The 25,709-nt window shown below is 37.3% G+C and overlaps 2 long non-coding RNA genes across 4 annotated transcripts; both read right to left on the bottom strand.

Moving 5' to 3' along the window:
• Positions 1-538: 538 nt before the first annotated feature.
• On the bottom strand, positions 539-1,636 carry LOC126380954 (uncharacterized). Of its 2 annotated transcripts, XR_007568596.1 has the most exons (3): positions 1,325-1,636; positions 993-1,048; positions 539-889 (listed from the first exon to the last, which is right to left on the bottom strand). It is a non-coding gene; the product is annotated as an uncharacterized LOC126380954 (long non-coding RNA). The 2 variants fall into 2 exon arrangements; XR_007568597.1 differs by having other exon boundaries at positions 993-1,636.
• A 13,810-nt stretch (positions 1,637-15,446) lies between these two features.
• On the bottom strand, positions 15,447-16,086 carry LOC126380955 (uncharacterized). Of its 2 annotated transcripts, none has more exons than XR_007568598.1 (2): positions 15,948-16,086; positions 15,447-15,669 (listed from the first exon to the last, which is right to left on the bottom strand). It is a non-coding gene; the product is annotated as an uncharacterized LOC126380955 (long non-coding RNA). The 2 variants fall into 2 exon arrangements; XR_007568599.1 differs by having other exon boundaries at positions 15,447-15,666; positions 15,948-16,026.
• Positions 16,087-25,709: the final 9,623 nt, after the last annotated feature.

Genomic DNA, 25,709 nt, shown 5'->3' with positions numbered 1-25,709 from the left:
CATTTCGAACTTGCGCGGCGTTCGGTGGGCGATATCGTGGCGTGTTATAAATAGGCTTGTAACTCAAAAACTACTGTGGCTATAATAAAGAAAATTCAGAAACAGCAAGCCAGACGTGCAATGATTCTAATTAGATAAAAATAAAAAAAGATTACATTATAAAATCTATCTCAAATCCAATTAGAATTGACAGAATCCGCTCATTTTTTCAGTTATCCCAGCCATGCCTGTTAATAGCATGTAAAGTATCATGTTCTAGGGATTGTAATAATTTTTATTTGAAAGCGCATTTCTTACACTTTTTACTAGTATTCAAATTATATTTTAATGTTACTTAGTTTAAACACAAGAAATATAAATATAACACCTGGTGACGACTTATTTGTAACACCGTATTCTTACCAAGATGGCCGCCCTCGCTAAGTTTCTGTTCGCACTGAGCGTTCCTGCCTTTTTAAGTCGATGGTAACTATAGTTACCAATAACGGGGTAAGATTAACATTTTGTGTATGTGATTTCAGGAATTAAAGAAAACCAGTAGAAAAATTAAGGTTTATTAATATGAACTAAAACCAATTTATAATTGAATGCTTGTTTTATTTACATTTTTTACCAAGCACTTATCATTCGGACCTTAAAAATATATTTTTTTATTAGAATTTAAAATGACAGTCTTACAATACAATATACTTGATTGCACAAAATGACGTACCAAACATAAATAAATCGAGACACTAGAGACAAAAGGCGGCCTTATTGCAAAATCTAATTGCGCCTGCCGCTTTCTGTCCGTAAGCTCCTGTCGGACATCTACTGACAGTTTGGTAATTCGTTTTTTTTTTTTTGTAATTACTCTCTGTCTCCTCTCTATAGCTGAACTATAGCATCTCTGAAAAAAAAAAGTCATTGTTTAAAACTGAAGTTAAAATAACGCTAGCGCTCCGTTTGTACGAACCCTTAAACCCAGATAAGTCGATGGTAGGTTTAGTTACCATGATGAAAGTTGACCAAATTTGGTGTACCCTGTAATCAATATCCTGGGCATCTGCTGAAATAATTGTTTATTTCGGTAAATAATGTGTTTCCACGAGTAACTAATAAGTAACGTGATATATTTAAAACATTATAAAATATAATGCGTCGTGTAATATTCTGTAATTTGCCTCCATTGTAGTGTCAGGAGCCGTTTTTTGATACGATATTTTTCTCTTAACGTTTTTGGAACAAAATCATGACTTAAATGTTCAGGTTTTTGTAGAAAACGGTAGAGGATATATTCAAGATGTATGCTAATCAATAAAAATAATATATTTTATATACTTACGGCATATTTCTTGTCTAAAACACTCACTCGCAAACACAGTAGTTGACAGTAGACTCGACCAACACTCGTCAGACTTTAACAGTTGTTTTTTTAATGTTACCAACTCATAGGGAAGAGATGCAAATACCACCTAGTAAGGATTTTTATAGTACACAATACTAGTATAATTTTATAATCTATACTAGCTTTTAAAACTAGTTAATCCATAAAATTGGTCACCCTAACGGAACCCCGACTATTGGTAAGTATAGCTACCATCGACTCCTGAGGTGAATTTGGAATCGGTAGCTATAATTACCAACGACTGTAGAGTGGCTAGCAACTGTTGTTTTGTTTTTTGTCTTTGTCTTTAGAATTGGGGTATCGAGTGACACTATGAGAGTCGTCAGCTCATCAGGGGTATGAATGTGGGTGACACCCAGTGAAATGGATACTGGGTGCTACTATATGAAAGAAGTGAAAGGTGATCAATGAATGGTGATGAATAACAGGTCGGGGTAATTGTTGTGCTTAGGGTTGTGCTGTGTAGATGTTGTTTGTGCTTCGTTACGTCCATAGAATTGTTTTGTCGTCTCGTCTTTGGAGACAGTTTTTAAATTTAGACTGGTTGTGCGCCCCAGGCTCTATGGCTGAGGGCAGCCGTGTTTCTCACCCAGTTCGAAACCTCTCGTGGGTAGGGGGGTATTGTAACGAAGCATTTCGGTTTTCGGACCAACGAGCCTTGTAGCGACATCTTGTGGTTTCTGGCGATATATCGTTGTTTTATATTTTACCCGCAGGAAATCACAGATGGCGCTGCAGGGTTATCGATGGGCCCGAACATTTTAATAATTTTCTTTTGTTCTAAATTATTATATTAAAATTATCTGCAACATTTATTTTGATATATTATAATTATATTGTTTAAATTTTGGGATCAAACAAGTCGATCGATTGTTGTCGTTGATTCGGCGAATTTATGGTTTGGTAGATTTTTTCTAGTTTGGCAATATTGTGGGTTCGTGTGTCAGACTGACAGGTGGCTGAGCTGAGAGACAGGTTATGGAAAGTGGGGACGTCGCGAGAGCGCCGGAGACTCCACTGCCGTAACAATAATGTGGGCAAATTAAAAGCCACGATTTATCGGCGACATCAAGAGCCGATGTCTCGATTTAAATAAATAACTTAACCGAGATGGTGAGTCCTCGCAATTCTTCGTGCATATTTTTGCACCAACTTTGTGATAACCTCGAGGTCCTTGTTTTCAGCAACATCACTGAAATCCCATCGCCGAAGGTCCAGTGGGTGGGTTTAGGTTTCATCCGAGCGATGCCCAACTATCCCGGATGAACCTGTAAGTAGTAGCAACCGATTGTCTTAAAAGAGAATTGTAGATATCTTGAAGGCAAGTAGACTAAATCAAGCCCTTGTCTTGGATAAGTCTTATATGTCTCCAAGATATCCCTCAAGATATCTTGAAGACACAGTTTAGTAAAAGTGGGCACATACTTTAACTCTTATACAAGACAGACTTAAGACAACGCTAAGTCAGACTTAAACCCTACTTTAGACAATGTTCTTGCGTATTCTAAACTTAGAATTCTTGTAGTATCACTTAATACCAAGAATGTATACTTGAAGATATCTACAATACTTAGTTAAGACTATAGGATTGAATTGCACTGAGTCAATTGTAACTTAACGAAGTAAAACTTCAGGTCATACTTAAAACGATTTTTACTTCACGCGTCTTTATTTTAGAATATAATGGCGAACATTTACATTAACACAAGAAATGAAGTCTGTAAGAAAATGGCGACTAAAATACTAGTTGTTATTTTAACAAAAGGTTATTCCGCCGTTTCACATACAGGAAATTATAAACGCATGATTGTTTCTCGTGTAAAATCGATAGAAAGTGTTAAAAAACAGAAGGGCCTTGAATATACCAGAAAAATAATAATAAAATTTGTATTGATTATTCAGCAAATAAAAAAAATGGTGACATATGGTACAGATAAATTCATTTTCTATTAATATGTGACAGCTGAACGCAGTAATTGTTACTACAACAGAAATATTATATTAATTTACTTCAGTTTTTGACGATAATATTGTCAAAAAAAATTACTTGTTTTCGTCCCGTAAGTGCAAAATGGCGTTAAGTAATATTTTTCTAAATGAAGTAAGACTTTAGAAACAATTGATTTCGTAAGAATCAGTTTAGAAAAGTAAAGTCAAGTTGCACTTCATCAAGTACTAGTTAAGATAAATTTTACTTTAATTGTCTAGGAGTATACCCACTTAAGACAAAAAGTATTTAGTGAATTCCTACTTAAAACTCTTATATCTAAAGTTATCCTCTATTTTGATTTAGTGAAGTAGGTATTGTCTTAAAATCATGTTTGTTTATTTTGTGCCAGAATTAGCTATGTAACAAGTAACAATTAAAATCGAACGAGCTTTTAAAACGTATGGAAAGTATGTTTGTTTAAGAGGTAAGTTTTTCGACTCGTGGAAGATAAACAATATTGTTATGCTAAGTTCTTACTTGGATAGGAATGTGATTTACTTAATTGTTTAATATTTATCAGAAATGGAACTAACAAACATAAACTCAATTTGCTAATGAGTCTCCGCGCATACATTCTCATAGGTTACCTACATGGTTCGCTGACGCAAAATAGGTACGATCACCGCGCTTCTAATTGCCAACGGAAACAATGTGATTATTGTAAAAATTTACGAGTGTCCGTTGAATATTGTATATACGAAGAACCCTTGCAATTTGATTAACGTCGTGTGTGTGCGCGGTAGTTTCTAATCCCACCAAAAACATTATTGTTAATAAAGGCGGCCAAATTCCCGATGACTTTTATCAAGCTAAAAACATATTGGAATCGAATCTAATGCTCACTTTAAATGCATTTAACCATACACAAAACTTAAAATATATTTATGATTGTGAATAAAGCTTAGTTAAAAATAGGTACATTTTTAAAATTATTAAAAGGAATAATGAAATGAAAGAAGAAAGAAAAGTATCTAGACACGCGGTAGCGTGTCAAGCCAAGTTCAAGAAATAGAACTGGTGAGCCGCACCGTGTGTAATATTACACGAACCATCTGGAGCCACTTTTGACCCCCTCATAAATCAAAAACTATATCACATAAACGTATCAAATTTGGCTCATATATTGAGACTTGCAACATACATATGTGTTCTAAATTTCATAAGCTTATCTCAAACGGTTATTTAGATATTAATATCCAAAAATCCTCATTTTTATCATTGATATATAGATCAAAACTCTAACCCAGTTGCAGATGACCTAGAAAGTTAAAATTTGGTATGCAGATAGGTAATTAGATGAATACAAAGGAAAAAAAAACTAGCAACTTTTAAATAATTAGATTCTATTATGAACGCTTAACATAAATACCTAATTAGTGCCTGTACCTAACTATAGATGTAAGAATCAGTAAGTAATCAAAACTCATGACAGCCGGTCTTTTTGTGGTAGGTATGTAGATTAACTTAACATAACATATCACGCCTATATGCCCTATCGGGGTAGGCAGAGCACTAAGTGATCATGGAACCACTTGATGCCACATTCGACAAGTACTATGAGGGTAGGTAAGCAAGTTGGAACATGTGTTTAGCGGTGATAGGTTGTCAGCTTTTCGCCCATGATACAACACAACTCTCATCCATTTTACTGGCATATATTTTTTTTAACTTACCGTGAATCTTAAACAAGTTTAATAGGTATTCAAATGTTTTATTTTTATAAAGTCGACTTTTAGTTTTGAATTTGTCCTTTTAAAAGGACCCACGCGTTACGAGGATATGTACTTACCTACAAAAAGTAATGATTTCCAATCAAAAACATAAATGTGAAATGAGAGCCAAGTTCAATATTATCGTTAGCAAAGTTTTTTAGTTACAAACAAACTCAATTTGCTAACGAGTCACCGCGCATACATTCTCATAGGTACATGGTTCGCTGACGCAAAGTTGGTACGATCACCGCGCTTCTAATTGCCAACGGATACAATGTGATTTTTGTAAAAATTAACGAGTATCCGTTGAATATTGTATACACGAAGAACCCTTGCAATTTGATTAACGACGTGCGTGTGCACGGTAGTTTCTAATTCCACCAAAAACATTATTGTTAAAAATGGCGACCAAGTTCCCGATGACTTTATCAAGCTAAAAAAATATTGGAAGCGAATCTAATGCCCACTTTAAATGCATTTTACCATATACAAAACTTAAAATAGATATGTTTATGATTGTCAATGAAACTTTGTTAAAAATAGGTACATTTTTAAAATTATTAAAAGAAAGAATGAAAGAAGAAAGAAAAGTATTTATTTATTATTAGACTAATAGGTACCTACTTTTAAATTTGAACTTAGCAGGTTTTTAATATAAAACTCGATTTTTCATGGTGTAGTGTTGCCGTGCGCTTAGACTAGGTTAGACTAGTTTAATCATTTTTGAGAAGATTTGTGCGAGACGTAGGTACAACACGCTGGTTCGGAATTGAAAAACAGGAACTTACGATTTTTTTGACAAAATTGAATGATTGTGTTATACTAATCGATAGAAAAAAATGATAGCAATGAAGAAGATATCGCATCGCTAACAAAAACAGTAGGATGTGCATTATCACAGGTTAATTTTCTGTATTTCATTTTCTGCATTCGAAAACCACCAGATCTTTTTATTTTTTGAACTTCGTCCATCTTTCTGCTTGCTTCTATTTCGATTTTATCGTCCAGTGAATAGACTTTTCTTATGTTTTACTTTTTGTAGTCAAAAACGAATAAAACAGTCTTGTATAAGAGCAACAAATAATCTTAACTAATCTAATCTCAAAGCTTAGTATTAAAATTGCCTTAAGTATATCTAGGCAATTCCTTTTTTACTTTACAAGACTAAACTGATACTTCAGTAAATCAATTTAGTATTAAGTGAGCCTTCAAATAATCTGAGTAAAGTAAAAATATACTTTTAGACTTAACAGTAGGCTGAGATAAGACTAAATAGTTTTGAGAATACTTAACTTGGTTTTGTGTATTCTAAATTATCTAAAGTAGGATTTGTTGAAAACTATATAGTATTAAAGAAGGAAATGAATTTATGAAGTCCTAATAAGTCCTATTTGATTTGGATAAATCTCACTTTAGCTAAAGTTTAGACATATATGACTTAATCACAATTCTTGTTTGCTACTTGGGATATTTTCTTTGTTTTACACTCGTGAGTTGCCTTGCCACGCTGTCAGCTGAACCACATGCTAATCATTGCCATTCCTTGTTGCAGATGGGGTTTTTGTTTTTTAAAGTTTTTGAGTTTTTAAAGTTTTTGAGTTTTAATTGTTTTAACGTCTTTAAAGTTTTGTTCAAATTTCTGACGTTTTTAAGTTCTATGAAGAAGTTTATGATTGGATCAGACTATTTCAACAAATTTTGTGAATGAAGATTGCTACTGTTTTCTTCTGCGTTTGCAAGTTATTTCAAGCTTCATTTCGGCGGAGCTTGCCTTGGTTGTTTGCACGTCGAAGCTTTCCTTTGTGCGGCGCGCATGTGGATGTGCCGCGCCTCTCCTTTTGTCAACACTCCGGATAAGGCCCGGTGAAGGACTGCGAGGTTGACCGGTGGACGTGCAGCCCGCCAGCTGCGTAACAGTTGGCCCGCTGCGCCGCCATCGTCCAGCACGCCCTGGCCTGAGCCGGCCTCAACTCATCACCTGTACGGTATTCCGGAACGCCTCAGGTAGGCCTGATAGTCGGAGGTCCTCGAGTAAGTGAGGTGCCTACAGGTGTACGGACAGTGTTTTAAACATAGTGATATCCCATGGTTGTAACGGAGTGACAATTAACCTGACGGACCAAAGCGCGACCTGTCTCCCTCCATAGGGTGTTCACCTACCTATGGTTGTACTTGTTAATTAAATGTTATAAGAATATACATTGTACGGATTCAAAGGGAGTTTTCTTTGTCTCATGCTCACCGGTCTATAACATCTAGCTGTGCCCTTCAGGTAAACACCACTTTATAAATTTCTGAAACATTCTGTATTTTCATAACACCATTTCCTATTTACTTACCTTGTCTATAGGTAGTAAAAGATTTCCGTTTCACCGGCCATGGCGACCGGTAGGGTGCCGGCACGGGAGACGGGGCCGGCCATTCTCCGAGTGACCGGGTAGGCGACGGAGCCGGCCATGGTCCGAGTGACGGGGTAGGAGACGGAACCGACGATGGTTCGAGTGACGGGGAAGGCGACAGGGCCGGCCATGGCGACCGGTAGGGTGCCGGCACGGGAGACGGGGCCGGCCATTCTCCGAGTGACCGGGTAGGCGACGGAGCCGGACATGGTCCGAGTGACGGGGTAGGAGACGGAACCGACGATGGTTCGAGTGACGGGGAAGGCGACAGGGCCGGCCATGGCGACCGGTAGGGTGCCGGCACGGGAGACGGGGCCGGCCATTCTCCGAGTGACCGGGTACGCGACGGAGCCGGCCATGGTCCGAGTGACGGGGTAGGAGACAGAACCGACGATGGTTCGAGTGACGGGGTAGGCGACAGGGCCGGCCATGGCGACCGGTAGGGTGCCGGCACGGGAGACGGGGCCGGCCATTCTCCGAGTGACCGGGTACGCGACGGAGCCGGCCATGGTCCGAGTGACGGGGTAGGAGACGGAACCGACGATGGTTCGAGTGACGGGGAAGGCGACAGGGCCGGCCAGGGCGACCGGTAGGGTGCCGGCACGGGAGACGGGGTCGGCCATTCTCCGAGTGACCGGGTACGCGACGGAGCCGGCCATGGTCCGAGTGACGGGGTAGGAGACGGAACCGACGATGGTTCGAGTGACGGGGAAGGCGACAGGGCCGGCCATGGCGACCGGTAGGGTGCCGGCACAGGAGACGGGGCCGGCCATTCTCCGAGTGACCGGGTACGCGACGGAGCCGGCCATGGCTCGAGTGCCAGGGTACGAGACGGAGCCGACCATCGTCCGAGTGACGGGGTAGGAGACGGAACCGACCATGGTTCGAGTGACGGGGTAGGCGACAGGGCCGGCCTTGGCGACCGGTTGGGTGCCGGCACGGGACACCGGATCGGTGGCAGGGTCAGCGACGAGTTGGCTGACGGGGCGGGCGTCGACTTGGGCGAATGGACGGGAGACGGGGCCGGCCATTCTCCGAGTGACCGGGTAGGCGACGGAGCCGACCATGATCCGAGTGACGGGGTAGGAGACGGAACCGACCATGGTCCGAGTGACGGGGCAGGCGACACGGCCGGCCGTAGGTAGTGCGATGGGTCGGGCGAACAAACGGGAGACGGGGCCGGCGGCGAGTTGGCCGACGAGGAGGGCGACAGTGCCGGCGACGGGTTGGGCGACGAGGTGAACAACGGCTCAGGCCACGGGGCGCGCCGTGTACGGATGGTTCCTGCAAAGAATCAACCTTCTATAACATTTAAAAAAATAAACACAACAAACAAATTTAAAAAAATATATCTAGAAATCTAAAACTTATAGAGACTCGCGCTACTAAGTCTTTGGTTATACTCGTAATTATACTACTTACACCTACCAAATTTTCCAAACAACATAAACATATTGACTGTCTACTAAAGTATACTATCTATACTTCACAGCGTTCTAAAGTAAGTTTAAATATGGTTTCTCGAACTAACACTTACGACTTCATTCAGCCAAACATGCTTGCTGATGATTTCTCTATAATAAACTTTAAACACAATCCGGAGGTCCCGGGTTAGAATCCCGGTAGGGAAAAATGACAAAAATTACTTTCTAATCCCTAGTTTGGTTAGGACATAACAGGCTGATCACTTGATTGTCCGAAAGTAAGATGGTTACTACTTACTTATGTAAGTAAGTATTTCAATAGTTACAAAGAAAGCTGATAAAATTATCTAGTAGAATATTTTTATTTTAAATCTCTCACTTCTAAAGTTTACAAAAAAAGGAATTTTAAAATTGTAGTACATAGTTTTGCAGGCGAGTGTATTTTTAATGGAGTGGAGTTGTAACACCCCACCTCCTTTAAGTAGTTAAATAATTCCATAACTAACCCACGACTAAACTGACCAGGATTCGACTCTGGGTTATACTCAACTAAGTGATTAAAATGGCCAATATTGTTGTAATCGTCTAGTATAAAAGTAGGACCTTATGTTGTGTTTTGTAGTAACTTAAATTATTTTATATGAAGGTAGCTGAGTCAGATATGAATGCATGTTATTGAGGGCATGTAAATAAAGAATAATACTAACATAATATACTACTTATAAAGACTAATAAGAAAGTAAGAAATTGGTTAGAAACTTAATATATGATGTAATAGACTGAAAGTAAAAATCTTATCTTAAAGCTTACGAATAACATAAGAAATAGTAGATAATTAAAAAAGAAAGGTGGTAAAGAATCCCGACCATCGCTCAAAACCAATGTGGCCTCATCATCGCTCGTCTGGCCCCCCTCATCAACAACAAATGGGTCTATGGAACGGATCCAATAATTGATATGCACATAAAAGTGGCCTATCAGAAGCATTAGGTAAAATAAATTGGTAGGTAAAGGGAAGAGCTTCCCAACACCAATTTCACATATGTAATAAAATTATTTAAGTTAGACAGATTTACATCCAATCTAACAAAAGTCATTGTGATGCATAGTCAGCACCATAGCCATGGCGCTAAAGATAAGAAAAATGAGCGACTTAGCAACCGGAGGTCAATATGCAGCTACTCATCACTGATCGTCCCCCTAATACACCAGAGTGCAAGAGGATCAACAGAAGCAGAGACTACCGAACTGGATTGACCCCCGAGTATACTAAGCAAAAATGTCCCTAACGTCCCTACTATGGCTTCAGCGGCATTGCAATAACACCAGCCACCAGAATAAGTATGAATGTGAGATGGATGGTCATGAATATGACACCAACCATGAAACACAAGAATATATGCAGTCAAACTGGATGTAATTGTTATGCATAAATGCATTATTGCAATAATATTACATATAGTAAACACATAGTGAAATCAGGCCAGGTAAACCCCGGGACAAGGTATAGGTTATAATGATAGGTATGTCACTATCTGGCAGCAGTGACATTATAAGGTATAATCAGGTAGGTTAATAATAAAATAACACAAATAAATTGTATAAGTTTATTAAAAGCCATTACCTTCATCTCATGGTATCCAGACTTTTATACTTCAAAATAAATTTGTAAGTTAAATGATTTACATGACTTAATAAGCCATGAGAAACTGATTAGTCCCAGAGAGGATCATAATAGAATTATTAGAGAGAGCATTACCAAGGAGGCATCATCATCATCAGCCCATTAACGTCCCCACTGCTGGGGCACGGGCCTTCCCTATGGATGGATAGGGAGATCGGGCCTTAAACCATCACGCGGGCCCAGTGCGGATTGGTGGTTATTAACGACTGCTAATGCAGCCGGGACCAACGGCTTAACGTGCCTTCCGAAGCACGGAGGAGCTCGAAATGAAAACTTTTTTTTTTGTGGTCACCCATCCAATGACCGGCCTTTGCGACCGGCTTTTACCAAGGAGGCAATCCAACCTTACTATCCAAAGTCGCAGCGCTGGCTGAAACCATAGCGGTTCATCCTGGGGTCAACACAAGATTGGTTCTCGAAAAGAATCCTCGAGGGAATTCTAACTACAATAAAACACAGCAAGGTTACAACCCAAACTGAACCATCAGTATAGATTCACAAAGAATGAGATAAAAATGTAAATCCATGAGGTTACCTCTAAAACATGATTACCTCATCCTGCATATTGATTTCCCCATTTCCAGGCAATAATTACCTTTATTACCCAGCAATATGGATTCCAAGACACAGAACTACAAGAAGAGCATTTCGTTCAGTCTATGTGGCAATAGGCACAATTTCCATTGTAAAAATTGACACATAACCCAAACGTAAAACAAAATATAAAATAGTCCAGTCAAAATAAGTCGTAAGTAGTCATTCCGTACGCGTCAGTAAAGTCAAATAGATAAGCATACATAAACTGCACATATTGTTACAATACAATACAATACAAATACACTTTATTGCACCAAAATAAAAAGAAATAATTACAAAAAGTCTCTTAACTAAGTACATGGCAAATGGCGGCCTTATCGCTTAAAGCGATTTCTTCCAGACAACCATAAGGTGAGGAAAAAGGTAAAAAAAAAAAAATAATTGAAAGATTGCGGGTACAAACTATGCATACAACTTAACAACAAATACATGCAAATAAATATATAACATACTTACAAATATAATATATAATATATACCTAACCTATATACATAACCTAGCATATATACCTACTTATATAAATAGTACACACAAAATACCTAATAATAAGCAACTCAAGAGATTCAGACGATGACACTTCATTATAAAAAATTAAGCAAAATTAAAAATTTTGGAAAAACCCACGACGGTAAAAATATCATCGAAAAAGAATAAAATAACTCAAAACCCCCGACTTAACCCAATTATTATGTAACGAAATATTATATTAGACTTAAAAATACTTTCTAAAAAAGAGTTGATATCTCGAGACATCGGTAATAGATATACTTAAGTACCTAAACAATGAATATGGATGTTTACAGTTTTTTCCTAACGTGTCTGTTTCTCGAAGATATACTTAAATGTAGCGATAATAATTTTACCATAATACATAACCGAGGAATATCCGTCGGGGGCTGCCTTTTCTATATGAAATTTCAACAGAAATTTAATCATACTCATAAGTGTATTTTATGTCGTCGTTAAACATCTACAATTCTTCAATAATTGTATTCACGTCACTAGAAAAACTTTAGCTGGGTTAATGGCAGCCCCCGACGGATATTCCTCGGTTATGTATTATGGTAAAATTATTATCGCTACATTTAAGTATATCTTCGAGAAACAGACACGTTAGGAAAAAACTGTAAACATCCATATTCATTGTTTAGGTACTTAAGTATATCTATTATCGATGTCTCGAGATATCAACTCTTTTTTAGAAAGTATTTTTAAGTCTAATATAATATTTCGTTACATAATAATTGGGTTAAGTCGGGGGTTTTGAGTTATTTTATTCTTTTTCGATGATATTTTTACCGTCGTGGGTTTTTCCAAAATTTTTAATTTTGCTTAATTTTATTTCAGACTTTTTAGAGAGCATATACGAATCATAATCTATATAATGTGTAGGTAAGATCTCGCAAAACAATAAGTGTGATTCATCCTACCACATAATATTAAGTCCCTTATTATATATTATACAGTTGCTTTCTGTTTAAAGTTACCTCTATAACACTCATCTGAAAACATGCACCAATCACCCACGAACTCATTCCTGAAATCCGCATTGAAATCAGACAATACGTTTTAATTTTAATAATATTGCAATATAAACGTTTCACACTAATATAGCAGCGCCTCCTAGTGAGTTAATATCATAAGACTTATCTTAGACCATGCACCATTCAACTACGAACCCATTGCTGAAAACCGCATTGAAATTGGACAATTCGTTTTAATATTATTGCAATACTATTTTTCACTAATATTGTAGCACCCTCTAGAAAGACGTAATTTTTATATTATTTGGGAACATGCAATAAGCTACCACGTACACATTGCCGAAAACAGAATTTATTGTAATCGGACATTTCGTTTTGATTATATTGCAACATTGTTTTGCACTAATATTGTGGCACCCCCTAGTGAGTTACAGCCATCACACCTGTCTAAGAACATGAACTCATCAAACACAATCCCGTTATTGAAAACCGCCTCAAAATCGGATCATTAGTTTAAAAGATAGGTGGTAACATTACTTTGCACAAACGCACACACAAACATCTCTCACCCTAAACGCATATACCTGCTCCGTTCCGTCGGGGGTAATAAATGTAATTAAAATTATACTAACCGTAAATTAACAACACTTTGCTTTACTTAATACATAACATACATAAACTGCCTATATACGTCCCACTGCTGGGCACAGGCCTCCCCTCAATCAACCGGAGGGGGTATAGAGCATACTCCACCACGCTGCTCCACTGCGGGTTGATGGAGGTATTTTTACGGCTAATAGCCGGGACCAACGGCTTAACGTGCCCTCCGAAGCACGGAATCATCTTACTTTTTCGGACAATCAGGTGATTCAAGCCTGAAAAGTCCTTACCAAACAAAGGATAGTCTCACAAAGTGATTTCGACAATGTCCTCATCGGGAATCGAACCCGGACCACCAGATCGTGAGCCTAACGCTCTAACCACTAGACCACGGAGGCTGTTTACTTAATACTACCTGATTATTGAGTGATGGGTTCAAGTTTATGAATTAAATGAGGATTAATTGGATGAATTTGATTCACTTGACCACACAATCCACGTGCCACTTATAGTCGATCTTGATTTTTCTTTAATCTTCGCCAATCACTTCGTATTATCTACAATTTATTGATTGTGATCTTCTCTGAAATCTGGCTCGAAGGACCATGAATATGCCTGATATGCCTTTTTACTGATTTTTAAGGGATTTAGGTAGCAATGAAACAGCACCGTGTTCGACGTAATTACGTGTAATCAATGGAACCGAAAAAAAAACGCCTGTCAGAAACAATTAACTAATAAAAACTATTGCAAATAAATTGCAAATAAATTGCTATTATAAACTGAAGAGGCGTTTCGAATAATATTGACTCTAAACTCTAATATTGTGGCGCCCCCTAGTGAGTTACAGACATGACACCTGTCTAATAACATGAACTCATCAAACACAAACCCGTTATTGAAAACCGCATCAAAATCGGATTATTAGTTTAGAAGATAATTAATAACATTTCTTTGCACAAACGCACACACAAACATCTCTCACCCTAAACGCATATACCTGCTCCGTTCCGTCGTGGGTAAAAACAGAACATTATAAAAATAGAAAAAAAAAAAAAAAAAGGATATAGGAGTAACCTCGGAGTACATTCAAGACACAAAAAAAAAGGAAAATAGAAAATCTATAAATATACATATATAAAAGCAGTAAATAATAATTTATAAGTAACCACACTGACGTTCAAAATAATAACGAAGCAGATTTTGAAAAATATGCAAGGATTTAGCTTGTCTAATAGAGGGTGGCAGAGAATTCCACAGTCTCACAGCGTACACGGAAAAAGATTGTTATCATAACCACTTGACAGTCCAGGCGCACTAGCAAATCTAGCCTCAACAGTCCAGGCATTTCGAACTTGCGCGGCGTTCGGTGGGCGATATCGTGGCGTGTTATAAATAGGCTTGTAACTCAAAAACTACTGTGGCTATAATAAAGAAAATTCAGAAACAGCAAGCCAGATGTGCAATGATTCTAATTAGATAAAAATAAAAAAGATCACATTATAAAATCTATCTCAAATCCAATTAGAATTGACAGAATCCGCTCATTTTTTCAGTTATCCCAGCCATGCCTGTTAATAGCATGTAAAGTATCATGTTCTAGTGACTGTAATAATTTTTATTTGAAAGCGCATTTCTTACACTTTTTACTAGTATTCAAATTATATTTTAATGTTATTTAGTTTAAACACAAGAAATATAAATATAACACCTGGTCACGACTTATTTGTAACACCGTATTCTTACCAAGATGGCCGCCCTCGCTAAGTTTCTGTTCGCACTGAGCGTTTCTGCCTTTTTAAGTCGATGGTAACTATGGTTACCAATAACGGGTAAGATTAACATAGACATTTTGTGTGTGTGATTTCAGGAATTAAAGAAAACCAGTAGAAAAATTAAGGTTTATTAATATGAACTAAAACCAATTTATAATTGAATGCTTGTTTTATTTACATTTTTTACCAAGCACTTAACATTCGGACCTTAAAAATATATATTTTTTATTAGAATTTAAAATTACAGTCTTGCAATACAATATACTTGATTGCACAAAATGACGTACCAAACAAATAAATCGAGACACTAGAGACAAAAGGCGGCCTTATTGCTAAATCTAATTGCGCCTGCCGCTTTCTGTCCGTAAGCTCCTGTCGGACATCTACTGGCAGTTTAGTAATTCGTTTTTTTTTTTGTAATTACTCTCTGTGTCCTCTCTATAGCTGAACTATAGCATCTCTGAAAAAAAAGTCATTGTTTAGAACTGAAGTTAAAATAACGCTAGCGCTCCGTTTGTACGAACCCTTAAACCCAGATAAGTCGATGGTAGGTTTAGTTACCATGATGAAAGTTGACCAAATTTGGTGTACCCTGTAATCAATATCCTGGGCATCTGCTGAAATAATTGTTTATTTCGGTAAATAATGTGTTTCCACGAGTAACTAATAAGTAACGTGGTATATTTAAAACATTATAAAATATAATGCGTCGTGTAATATTCCGTAATTTGCCTCCATTTTAGTGTCAAGAGACGTTTTTTTTGATACGATATTTTTCTCTTAATGTTTTTGGAACAAAATCATGGCTTAAATGTTCAGGTTTTTGTAGAAAACGGTAGAGGATATATTCAAGATGTATGCTAATCAATAAAAATAATATATTTTATATACTTACGGCATATTTCTTGTCTAAAACACTCAATCGCAAACACAGTAGTTGACAGTAGACTCGACCAACACTCGTCTGACTTCGACAGTTGTTTTTTTAATGTTACCAACTCATAGGGAAGAGATGCAAATACCACCTAGTAAGGATTTTTATAGTACACAATACTAGTATAATTTTATAATCTATACTAGCTTGTAAAACTAGTTAATCCATAAAATTGGTCACCCTAACGGAACCCCGACTATTGGTAAGTATAGCTACCATCGACTCCTGAGGTGAATTTGGAATCGGTAGCTATAATTACCAACGACTGTAGAGTGGATAAATCCTAACAGCAAAACACACATGATGGTACCTACACAAATCACAAGCAACACATGGTCACTATGCTCGCAACCGTTCCTACCTACGCACATTTTAAACACATCCTACTCCTATCGTGCCCTGGTTTAGCGTAAAATTGTACCTGCGGTCTGAGATCTGCTGATCCCAAACCTGTTTGTTGAACCATAGATAAAACTTTTATTTTTCTTTATAAACCAATTATGTTACAAGCTAGGAACTCTTACAGACTAGGAATAAAGTATTGCCATAGTAAATCAATCATAGACTATCACACATCTTTCTTTTTTACAAAAGTAGAATTCTATTACTTGATCAAGGTGCAACACTATTGAATATTGACAACTTCAAGTTTCTGAACGATGACAGTGACAGTTGTCAACATGAAAGAAAATCTAATGATTTCTAACCTATAAGTACATATTGCAAAATACAAAGGATATAAAGTAATTCTCAAGTACTACAGTGGAATTAACAGTTTCATAACAGCGCAATACTTATAAAACAAAACAGATCAAGATGTTCAAGTTCAAAACGTTCCTAACTTGAATTACAAAGACTAACAACAACCAACAAGAAATTGTGATCAACATTGAATATTATTACAGTTTCGGAGCAATGGTTTTATGTTTGCAACTACTTATAATAATGTAAATGATTCTATGTGCTATTATTGTTAACATTAAAGATTATAACACAAGGTTGTTGTTTTACTTATAAAATAGTATTTTATGCAACAGTTGTATAAGAAGGGTCAAAAAATGCGAGTGGCGTGAGTTGCGATGTGAGCCTTGGCGAACATCGCAATAAGAGACGCCACGAGCATTTTTTGACCTAGTTATACAACGTTGCATACAATACTTTTTCTACGACGACGTAATTTTAAACGAAACACAAAAATTTTCCAATTTATTTTCCAACGCGCGGGAAAATGGCGGCAAATGTATACTTTTTTTTATAGTATATCTATGGCACCAAACAAAGTAAAGGTGCCAGTTTCCAGGTCAAAAAAAAAAAAAACAACAACAATGCTTTTTTGGCGACATTATAGTACAGTTACACTTTGTAAACAATGCTTTTATAGGCCATAGAGCGTACACTTTTTCAAAGAGTTTAATTATGTATGTACTTATATTAGACTTTTTGGTTATTTAAATGCCAGATTAAAGTAGAGGAGTAGAAAAAATAACATAACCTAAATATTTCAACACTACTTAAATATTTCAACACTTTCTATGCAGTAGGTACACAACACTATCACTGCAAAGTTCGAATTAAAGTTATTCTTGCAATCATTAATCTAATGATCACTAGCAGTTTTTGCACAAACACTTTTGTTTAGGTTTCACCTGTCTTCCAGAGCGGGTAGTGATGACTTCTCTCTCCCTTTCTGGCGAGGTTTGAAGGCTTGTAGAAGCAGATGAGTCTGGAGTAGCAAACGGGGTCTCAGTGCTGGATCCGGATTGAGGACTGTTCACTGTTTCTTCTGCAGGCCTCTCTGGTTCTGGTTGTGCTTCGGGACTGTTTGGTGTCTCCTCTGCAGGTGTCTCTGGTTCCGATTGTATTTGGGGACTCTTTGCTGCCTTCTCTACAGGTGATGAGTTCAAGATACTTCTTTGTTTATCTGAAAAGATTTGTATTAGTGTATCTGGATCAGGTAGAGGTAGGGTATATAGAGCGGAGGGAGATGTCGAGATTGGGACAGGTAAGTTCTGTGTCTTCAAGTCTTTGTTTTGAACTGGTAACTCGATTACTGCTCGTCTGTTCTTTCTAATCTCTCTTCCTTTTTCCGTTAAAATGTTATAGCTTCGGGGCTCTATTCTTTTTCCAGTGACTTGTCCATGTACTTGCTCATCAGGTAGAAATACTGTTTTTCCAATTTTTAGTTCAGGTAGTTCTTTAACTCTGTGTCTTTTGTCATGTACTTCCTTTGCTTTTTGTCTTCTTTTTAAAAGCTTCATTCTGTATTCTTCTAAATCTTGAGTTTCTTTTATCTTTCTAAGCCGCTCATCGGATATAGGCCTTTCTTTGATAATGGAAAAATATGTAGACTCTTCAAGTTGGTCGTTTTTATCAAGAATATCTTTGTCTTCCTCCTGAGTTGGAAGAGGGGCTCTAGATAGCATATCTGCCGTGTACATGTATTTTCCAGGAACATGTTCAATCTTATAGTTGAGTGGGGTCATTCTCATTCTAAATCTTTGTAGTCTGATTGATAGGTCTGCAATGGGTTTAGATCCCAATATGGAGAGTAATGGTCGATGATCTGTACGGATAGTGAATATAGGTAAACCTTGGAGATATAGTTTAAAACGTTCACATGCCATGGTGGTTGCGCATGCTTCTTTTTCAATCATAGCATATCTCTGCTGAGTGGGTGTAAATGCTGATGACCAAAAATGAACTGCTTTCCATTCGTCTCCATGTTTTTGTTCAAGTACAGCTCCCATTCCATATTGTGATGCATCTGCAGATATTCTTGTTTCTACTTTTGAGTCATAGTGTGCTAACTGAGGGGCTGTAGTTAGTAGATGTTTGATTTTTACAAATGCTTTAGTATGTTCGTCATTCCATTCTCTTGGGGAATCTTTTCTAAGCAGGTCTCGGAGAGGTTTTGTCACATCTGCTGTATTCTGAAGAAATCTAAGGTGTTGATTCACTGCTCCCATAAAACTTCTTAGTGCTGTTAGATCTTGTGGTACAGGTAAGTCGATTATAGCTTTTATTTTGTCATGTAGGGGTTGTATGCCATTGCCAGTGATTCTGTATCCCAGGAATATACATTCAGTTGTCCTAAAGATGCATTTCTTTGGATTCAGGGTAACTCCTCCTTTTTGTAAAGCTTTTAGTACCTGTCTGATTTTCATCATGTTCTTCAATGGTTTTACCGTGAACTAGTGTATCGTCAACATGATTTATGCAACCTTTGATTCCTGATAGTATTGATGCCATCTTACGTTGGAAAACTTCACTTGATGAATTCATACCCATTGGCATTCTGTTAAATCTGTATCTTCCGAATGGTGTGATGAAGGTAGTCAAATCTTTAGAGTTTTCTGTAAGTTCTACTTGAAAATAGCTTTTTATTGCATCAATTTTTGAGAAGTATTTAGATTCAGCGAGCTGTGCTAGACATTCTTCTACAGTTGGTAGAGGATGATATTCTCTCATGACATTTTTATTCAATTCAGTGTAATCTACTGTGATGCGTACACTGTCCGTATTATTCTTGTCTGGAACTGGTACCATCGGAGCACACCACTCTGTGGGATGTGTAACAGGTTCTATCACTCCCATGTCTTGTAGGTTTTTAAGTGCTTTCTCGACTTTCGGTCTAATCGGTATAGATATGTGTCTTGGGGTAGTGACTGCATATGGCTTGGCATTGTCCTTTAGCTTGATATTGTATTGACCATTCATGACACCTAATCCTTTGAATAATTCTGGGTATTCTTCTTCAGGATTTGTCTTGTGGCTTATCTGCATCACTTCAGTTCTATCATGCCATTTCACTATACCAAACTTTTCACATTCTTTGTATCCTAATATTGGTGTTTTCAGGTTTTCCAATATGTATATATTTGTTGTTAGGGATTGGTTTTGCCAGGTCATCTTAATGTCTTTGCATTGTCCTTTAACTGGAAGTACTATACCGCATGGTCCTAAGAGTCGTTCATTAGTTTCTATAGGTTTCGGTAGTTTTAGTTTTTGTCTCAGTTCAGAACTTATGACTGTATCTGACGATCCCGTATCAACTTTAAATTTAATTTTTTGACCGTTTACAGCGACAGTGGTATATTTTGCATTAGAAGGAGTGATTCTGGGTGCTGAATTGACAGATTCTATGACCTTCGGTGAGTTTTCTATGCTTCCAAGATAATATTCTTCTTGTGCCACTTCGTTGACAGTTCTGGTCTCTTTCTAGGCCTTTCGGGAAACATGTTTAAAAATGTTATAAAAACTACTTTAATCAGTAAAGCTTATTATAAAGTAGGAGACTATCTTAAAGATAATAATATTAAATGGATTACTTCAGCTCAACACAAGAAAGACAAGAATGTTTGCAATAAAAACTTGGCCCTAAAATACTGAATTTGAAATAACTTTGTAAGTGGATTAAAAAGGATTGTGAAACACTTGATGATATTTGAACAGTAGAGTACTTTTTTTTTATATCCAGGCGGAGGATTTTTGAGCTTCTTTATATAAGTGGTGCATGCTCGCCTCGAAATGTTCGTGTACGCGGTGGCGTCCGGAAGTCGGGTCGCACCTTTCCCTCAAAAATGTGCGAAGGGAGCGATGGCTGGCTTTCGCGTCAACTCGTGATCGGGTGCTGCGTATGTGGACAGGCCTGCTTCTGTCAGGGAGCTCATAAAACACTGTTTCTGTGATAAAGTCACATAAACTTTATGTTTCACTTTCCTTCCACCGACTGTAATTGGAATACCATTGTATTTAAGTCTATAAATTATGTAATACAAACTGGTTTAAAAGAAAAGAAAGGAAAACATGAAACAGTAGGACTAGGGCCCTGTGCTGGGAGGTTTTCTGGCCACGTCTTTCCCTCAGCGTTACAGATTCCGATGTGGTAGTAGTTTTACAGCTAGTTACATAATATGTAATTTAATTATGTTTGACGTTCAAAAAGCGCTAACTTTGTAAGCCAATTTTGAAAAATAAATATTTTTGAATAAATTTTGAATTTTGAATTCTCTTCTTTTTTTTTCTTACATACAGCTATCCAATGACCTTTCAGTCCACAACCTTTGCACGTTGACTTTGTGGCTTCACAGTTAGCAAACTTGTGTTTGGGGTATTTGCCGCATTTTCTGCACGTTTCTTGAGATTTATTATGTTTTATTGCAAAACCTTTGCTTTTCTTACTCACGTAGTTAATTTCAGGAGTTGAGTCAGCTTGGTTAGGTTTGAGCGTTGCAATATTTGCTTCAACTATCTCTGCGTGACGCACTCTATTTATTACGCTTTCGAGCTTAGGCTCCTCTTCCATGTTCTGAATGGCTTTAGAGAGCTCTTTGTTTTTCATCCCGGCGACGATCCTGTCGCGGATTAACTCATCTTCTAAGGATCCGAATTCGCATTTTTTTGCCATGTTATGTAAATCGGTTATAAAATCGTCGATGGACTCGTTATCGCCTTGAATTCTTTGATTGAATCTGGCCCGAACGTACATTTTCGTTTTTCGTGCGGTGTAAAAGTCATCGAATTTCTTTTTTACGATTTCGTAAGATTTTTTTTCCGTATCACTGAGCTTCATGGCGGTTATTATATTATTGGCTTGAGCGCCCATTAAGTATAAAAATGAGTTTACTTGTGTTTCGCTAGGAAGCAACTTTAGTCTGGTTGTTTCGCGATACTGCTCAAAGCGTGTAATCCATGCTTGCCAATCTGCTGCTTGAAAAGAAAATGGCTGAGGCGGTGGCGTTGTCAGTCCGGGTAGAATGCTGTTTTCGGTTTGTGCCGCAGGTTGACTTGTGTTGATTTGCGTTTGTAAGTCACGGATCAGCATCAACTGGGCTTCAACTTGGCGTTTTAGTTCCTCTATTTCTTCCATTTTTGCCGGTTAGTTTAAGAGTTTTTACGACGGAGAAATAATTAGCCTATTAATAATTAGTATGTTACAAGCTAGGAACTCTTACAGACTAGGAATAAAGTATTGCCATAGTAAATCAATCATAGACTATCACACAAAACCCAATCCTGACGGAAGCTAGCAGAATCCCTGGTCCAGCAGCACCTCCCCTTATTGTTGCTTGTTTGAAATCTCGAGCAAAAGTACCCCCCCCCCTTGTTCTTTCTTGATTGAAATCTCGAGCGAAAAAAGTCCCATTGTTCTTGCTTGATTGAAATCTCAAGCGAAAAAGTCCCATAAAACCCCGAACATCCTCCTTTCATCTCTTTTTCTCCCTCCCATCTCTCACACAGCCTCAATATTGCCAACACTAAAGCTTCCAAAACATGAAAAAATACATTTACCCGACAGTGACAAAAAAGAGGTTTTATTGAAAATCTTATATTTCTTATTGACATAAAGACTTCATACAATTTACTTTTATTCCTAACCTGACCTTGACCTTGACCCAGGTTGATTTTTTTTACTACATAGTCTTCTAGCTATTGAATTATTTAAATAAAAATAGCACAATAAAAATGGTATTACAGCTAACTACTAACTAACTAACTACTACTACTATTAACTACTAACTTTTAGACAAATATTTGAACACATTATTGATGTACATTAAGGTTCATTGAAAATTAACTAAATGGCTCCATCCTCGACGATTATTGTGGTGCGTTCTGTTACAATTGCCCCCTAAATTATTACATAGTTTATCGTAGTGATAATATTTATAAACAAAAAACACCACAATAAGCTAGTCTAAAAGAAATAAATAAAACAAACTTTTATAATATTACTATAATAAGACTTCCGAAAAGTTTTTTTTTTTCTTTATTAAATCTTATATACAATGTCAATATAACTAATCCCCCCCCTAGGAATGACCGCCCAACTCCCCTCCAGGTACATCTATCTCAGCGATAAAATTAATATCTCAATAGTCATTTTACTAATATCACTAAAGAAAGAAAATTTAGCTAAGTAGCTACCTACTATATGTCAGAGAGAATTTACCGAGTTCAAAATGCTATGATAGATGCAACTGAGTCACTCCCCTGACCCAACGGATCCCCAAAACTTTATTAAATGTAATTTACACCAGATAGCATAGTAATCAATATGGATTGATTACTGTAGCCAGTAAAAAAAAATATTGAATCGTAATCTTTATATAATCCAAATATTGTGATAAAATCACATGAGTTCGTTTCATACCTTATTAAATTCCTTATGTAGAGATAAAATATTACCATTTAACTTCAAAATTAAACTTTAATTAATTAATGTTTAATGATCTTAGCAAACAGTTTTAATTTGGAAACAACAGCACGCGAAAAAGCGTGTTTCAAATCGTAAAGTTTAACGAATTTACTGAAAGAATCCTGTATCACCAAAATATATGGCTACGCCAAACCTTCCCTTGGGTAAAGGACCATACAGGTCTGCCATTACTAAATCTCCTATTTGTTTCGTTATAATCGATTTATAACATATTTAATGTTGTCGCTCTTAGATACCTGGCAAAGATGGCAACTTCTCAAAATAGTTTTAACTTCCGTACTCATTCTAAACCAATAGAACCGATCTTTTAAGTACTTTAAAGTCTTGTACGCCCCCGAATGTCCCAGTTCCTCGTGAACCTGTGTAACTACACTACGCCTCAATTCAATCGCTAAATAAACTAAATTTTTACTACAATCAACATTAAAATCTACTACATTGTTTGTGATACAAACAACGTTGTGCAATCTTTGCCAATTTACCTTTACAATTATGATGATTGAAAAAAGCAATACTTTTTAAATTAGCAATTAGATCCCTATTCTTATTGATCTCCATAAAATGAATCTCAGGATAAAATGCCTTATCTTCTTGTATCAATACTATGTTGGATCACGTCGACAGCGACATGGTCCTTTCCTATTACGTGTTCGATAGTGTAATCAAACTGCTCAAGATAGAGTATCGTGTGAAAGGAATTAAGAACGTCTAACTGCATTGGAGGCGCTTCAGATTCAGATATCATATGCTTATTTATTTCCCTCACATCCAGTAGTACTCTTAGCGAACCATCTGGCTTTACGGCAAACGTCAACGGACTACTATACGGAGTAGACCCCCGAGATATTATCCCCATATCTACCATCTCACTTAATTTTTCCTCCATTCGCGACCTATATGCATAAGGAATTGGATACGAACGTTTGATAACAGGAGCATGATTAGACATTTTTGTAACATGTTCATAACAGTTCGCGGAAGTAGAATGTTGTTGAAGTTCGCTGTGTGGTACAGAACTTGATTGCCTGTTGATGTCGTCAAGTTTTCGTAGAAATTCAGTTGCTTCCAGAATTGATGTGCTTCGGCTCGTGACCGATGCATACTGAACTTCGCTCGGAAAATGATGCATGATGTCTCTGATGAGTTGTCTTTCTTGAATTGGATAGGTTAACATTTGTCTTGTCCGCACAACGTACTGAAATGGCTCGGCATTGTTGTTTTAGTACTATCCCAGGTATTATGTACTATTTGTCTTCTCAAATTATTCTGTTCTGACTCACCCCAATAAGTATCCAAAAAGTCCCTTTTGAAATCTTCTAGTTGAACCCATCTGTCTCTGTATATTCATGCCTAGTTCCTAGTTTCTCCCTCTAAACATTCTATAATAAGATCGATAACATACCTACCCTGCGCTTGGTGGAATCTTCTTCAAATACGCCATTAAATCTACGATGATGTTTATTCTTAGAAGGGAATTTTGGCTTTTCAGGTAAGAGTTGGCTCATCGGGTAGTAAATTGGTGCAACGGTAGGATGTACAACTAAGGGCGTGGATGTTGAGTAACTAGCAACAGTTTCTTGAGGATGTGGTTCTGATAATTCAGTAGACGATCCCGCCGACGACGTAGCTTTTATTTGCTGTTCAAGTTTTCCGATCTTAGCGTTGATTGTGTTCATAGCACGTTGCATCATCAATTGATATATTTATTTAATCACGTTGACATTCCGTAATAATTGACATTGAATGTTATCAATTTAAATAATTGTAATATTGTATATTAATTTCTTTGACATTATTTTGTTAATTATGTCGTTCATTGTAATAATTATTATAATCATTTATGATTATCTCATTTCTTGTAAGATTTTGCATGCCATACACTTGGTGGATCATGAGATCCTTATACATAAATTGTGACCATCTTGTAACAACCATGTATCCAAGCAAATGAAATTATTCTATTCTATTCTATCATTCGTGAGATTTTTTTTATGGGATTAGTTTTAGGTTTTGAGGGGGCGGCACTAGGAGTAGCAGCTTCTACCACATTAATATTTTCGCGCGCTTGGGTAGCTCTAGACTTCTTCACTTCTTGTGTTTTGTACGTGCGTGATACGTATTGTTGTGTGCCAGTTTTAATGAACTTTGATTGTCTGAATGTATGGTGATGGGACACAATGTGGCGAAGATTTTATGTAGAGAGTTTTGAGGTAAATCGCCTCTTAGCAAGCTTCTGCTAGAGCCATATACTCCGCCTCTGTAGTAGAAAGCGCGACTGTACGCTGCTTGCTTGCTTCCCATGATATTGGTGCACCACACAAAATAAAGGTAAATGAACGTTGGTATATTATGTTATTAACAGCCTCCGACATCAAGGTCCGGGTTCGATTCCCGATGGGGACATTATCGAAATCACTTTGTGAGACTGTCCTTTGTTTGGTAACGACTTTCCAGGCTTGAATCACCTGATTTTCCGAAAAAGTAATATGTTTCCGAGCTTCGGA

This window comes from Pectinophora gossypiella, unplaced genomic scaffold, assembly GCF_024362695.1.
Source record: "Pectinophora gossypiella unplaced genomic scaffold, ilPecGoss1.1 Pgos_32, whole genome shotgun sequence".
In the NCBI taxonomy this organism is placed as follows: Eukaryota; Metazoa; Arthropoda; class Insecta; order Lepidoptera; family Gelechiidae; genus Pectinophora; species Pectinophora gossypiella.
Note: the sequence above shows the minus strand (reverse complement) of the source record. Positions and strands in the feature narration are given on the sequence as shown.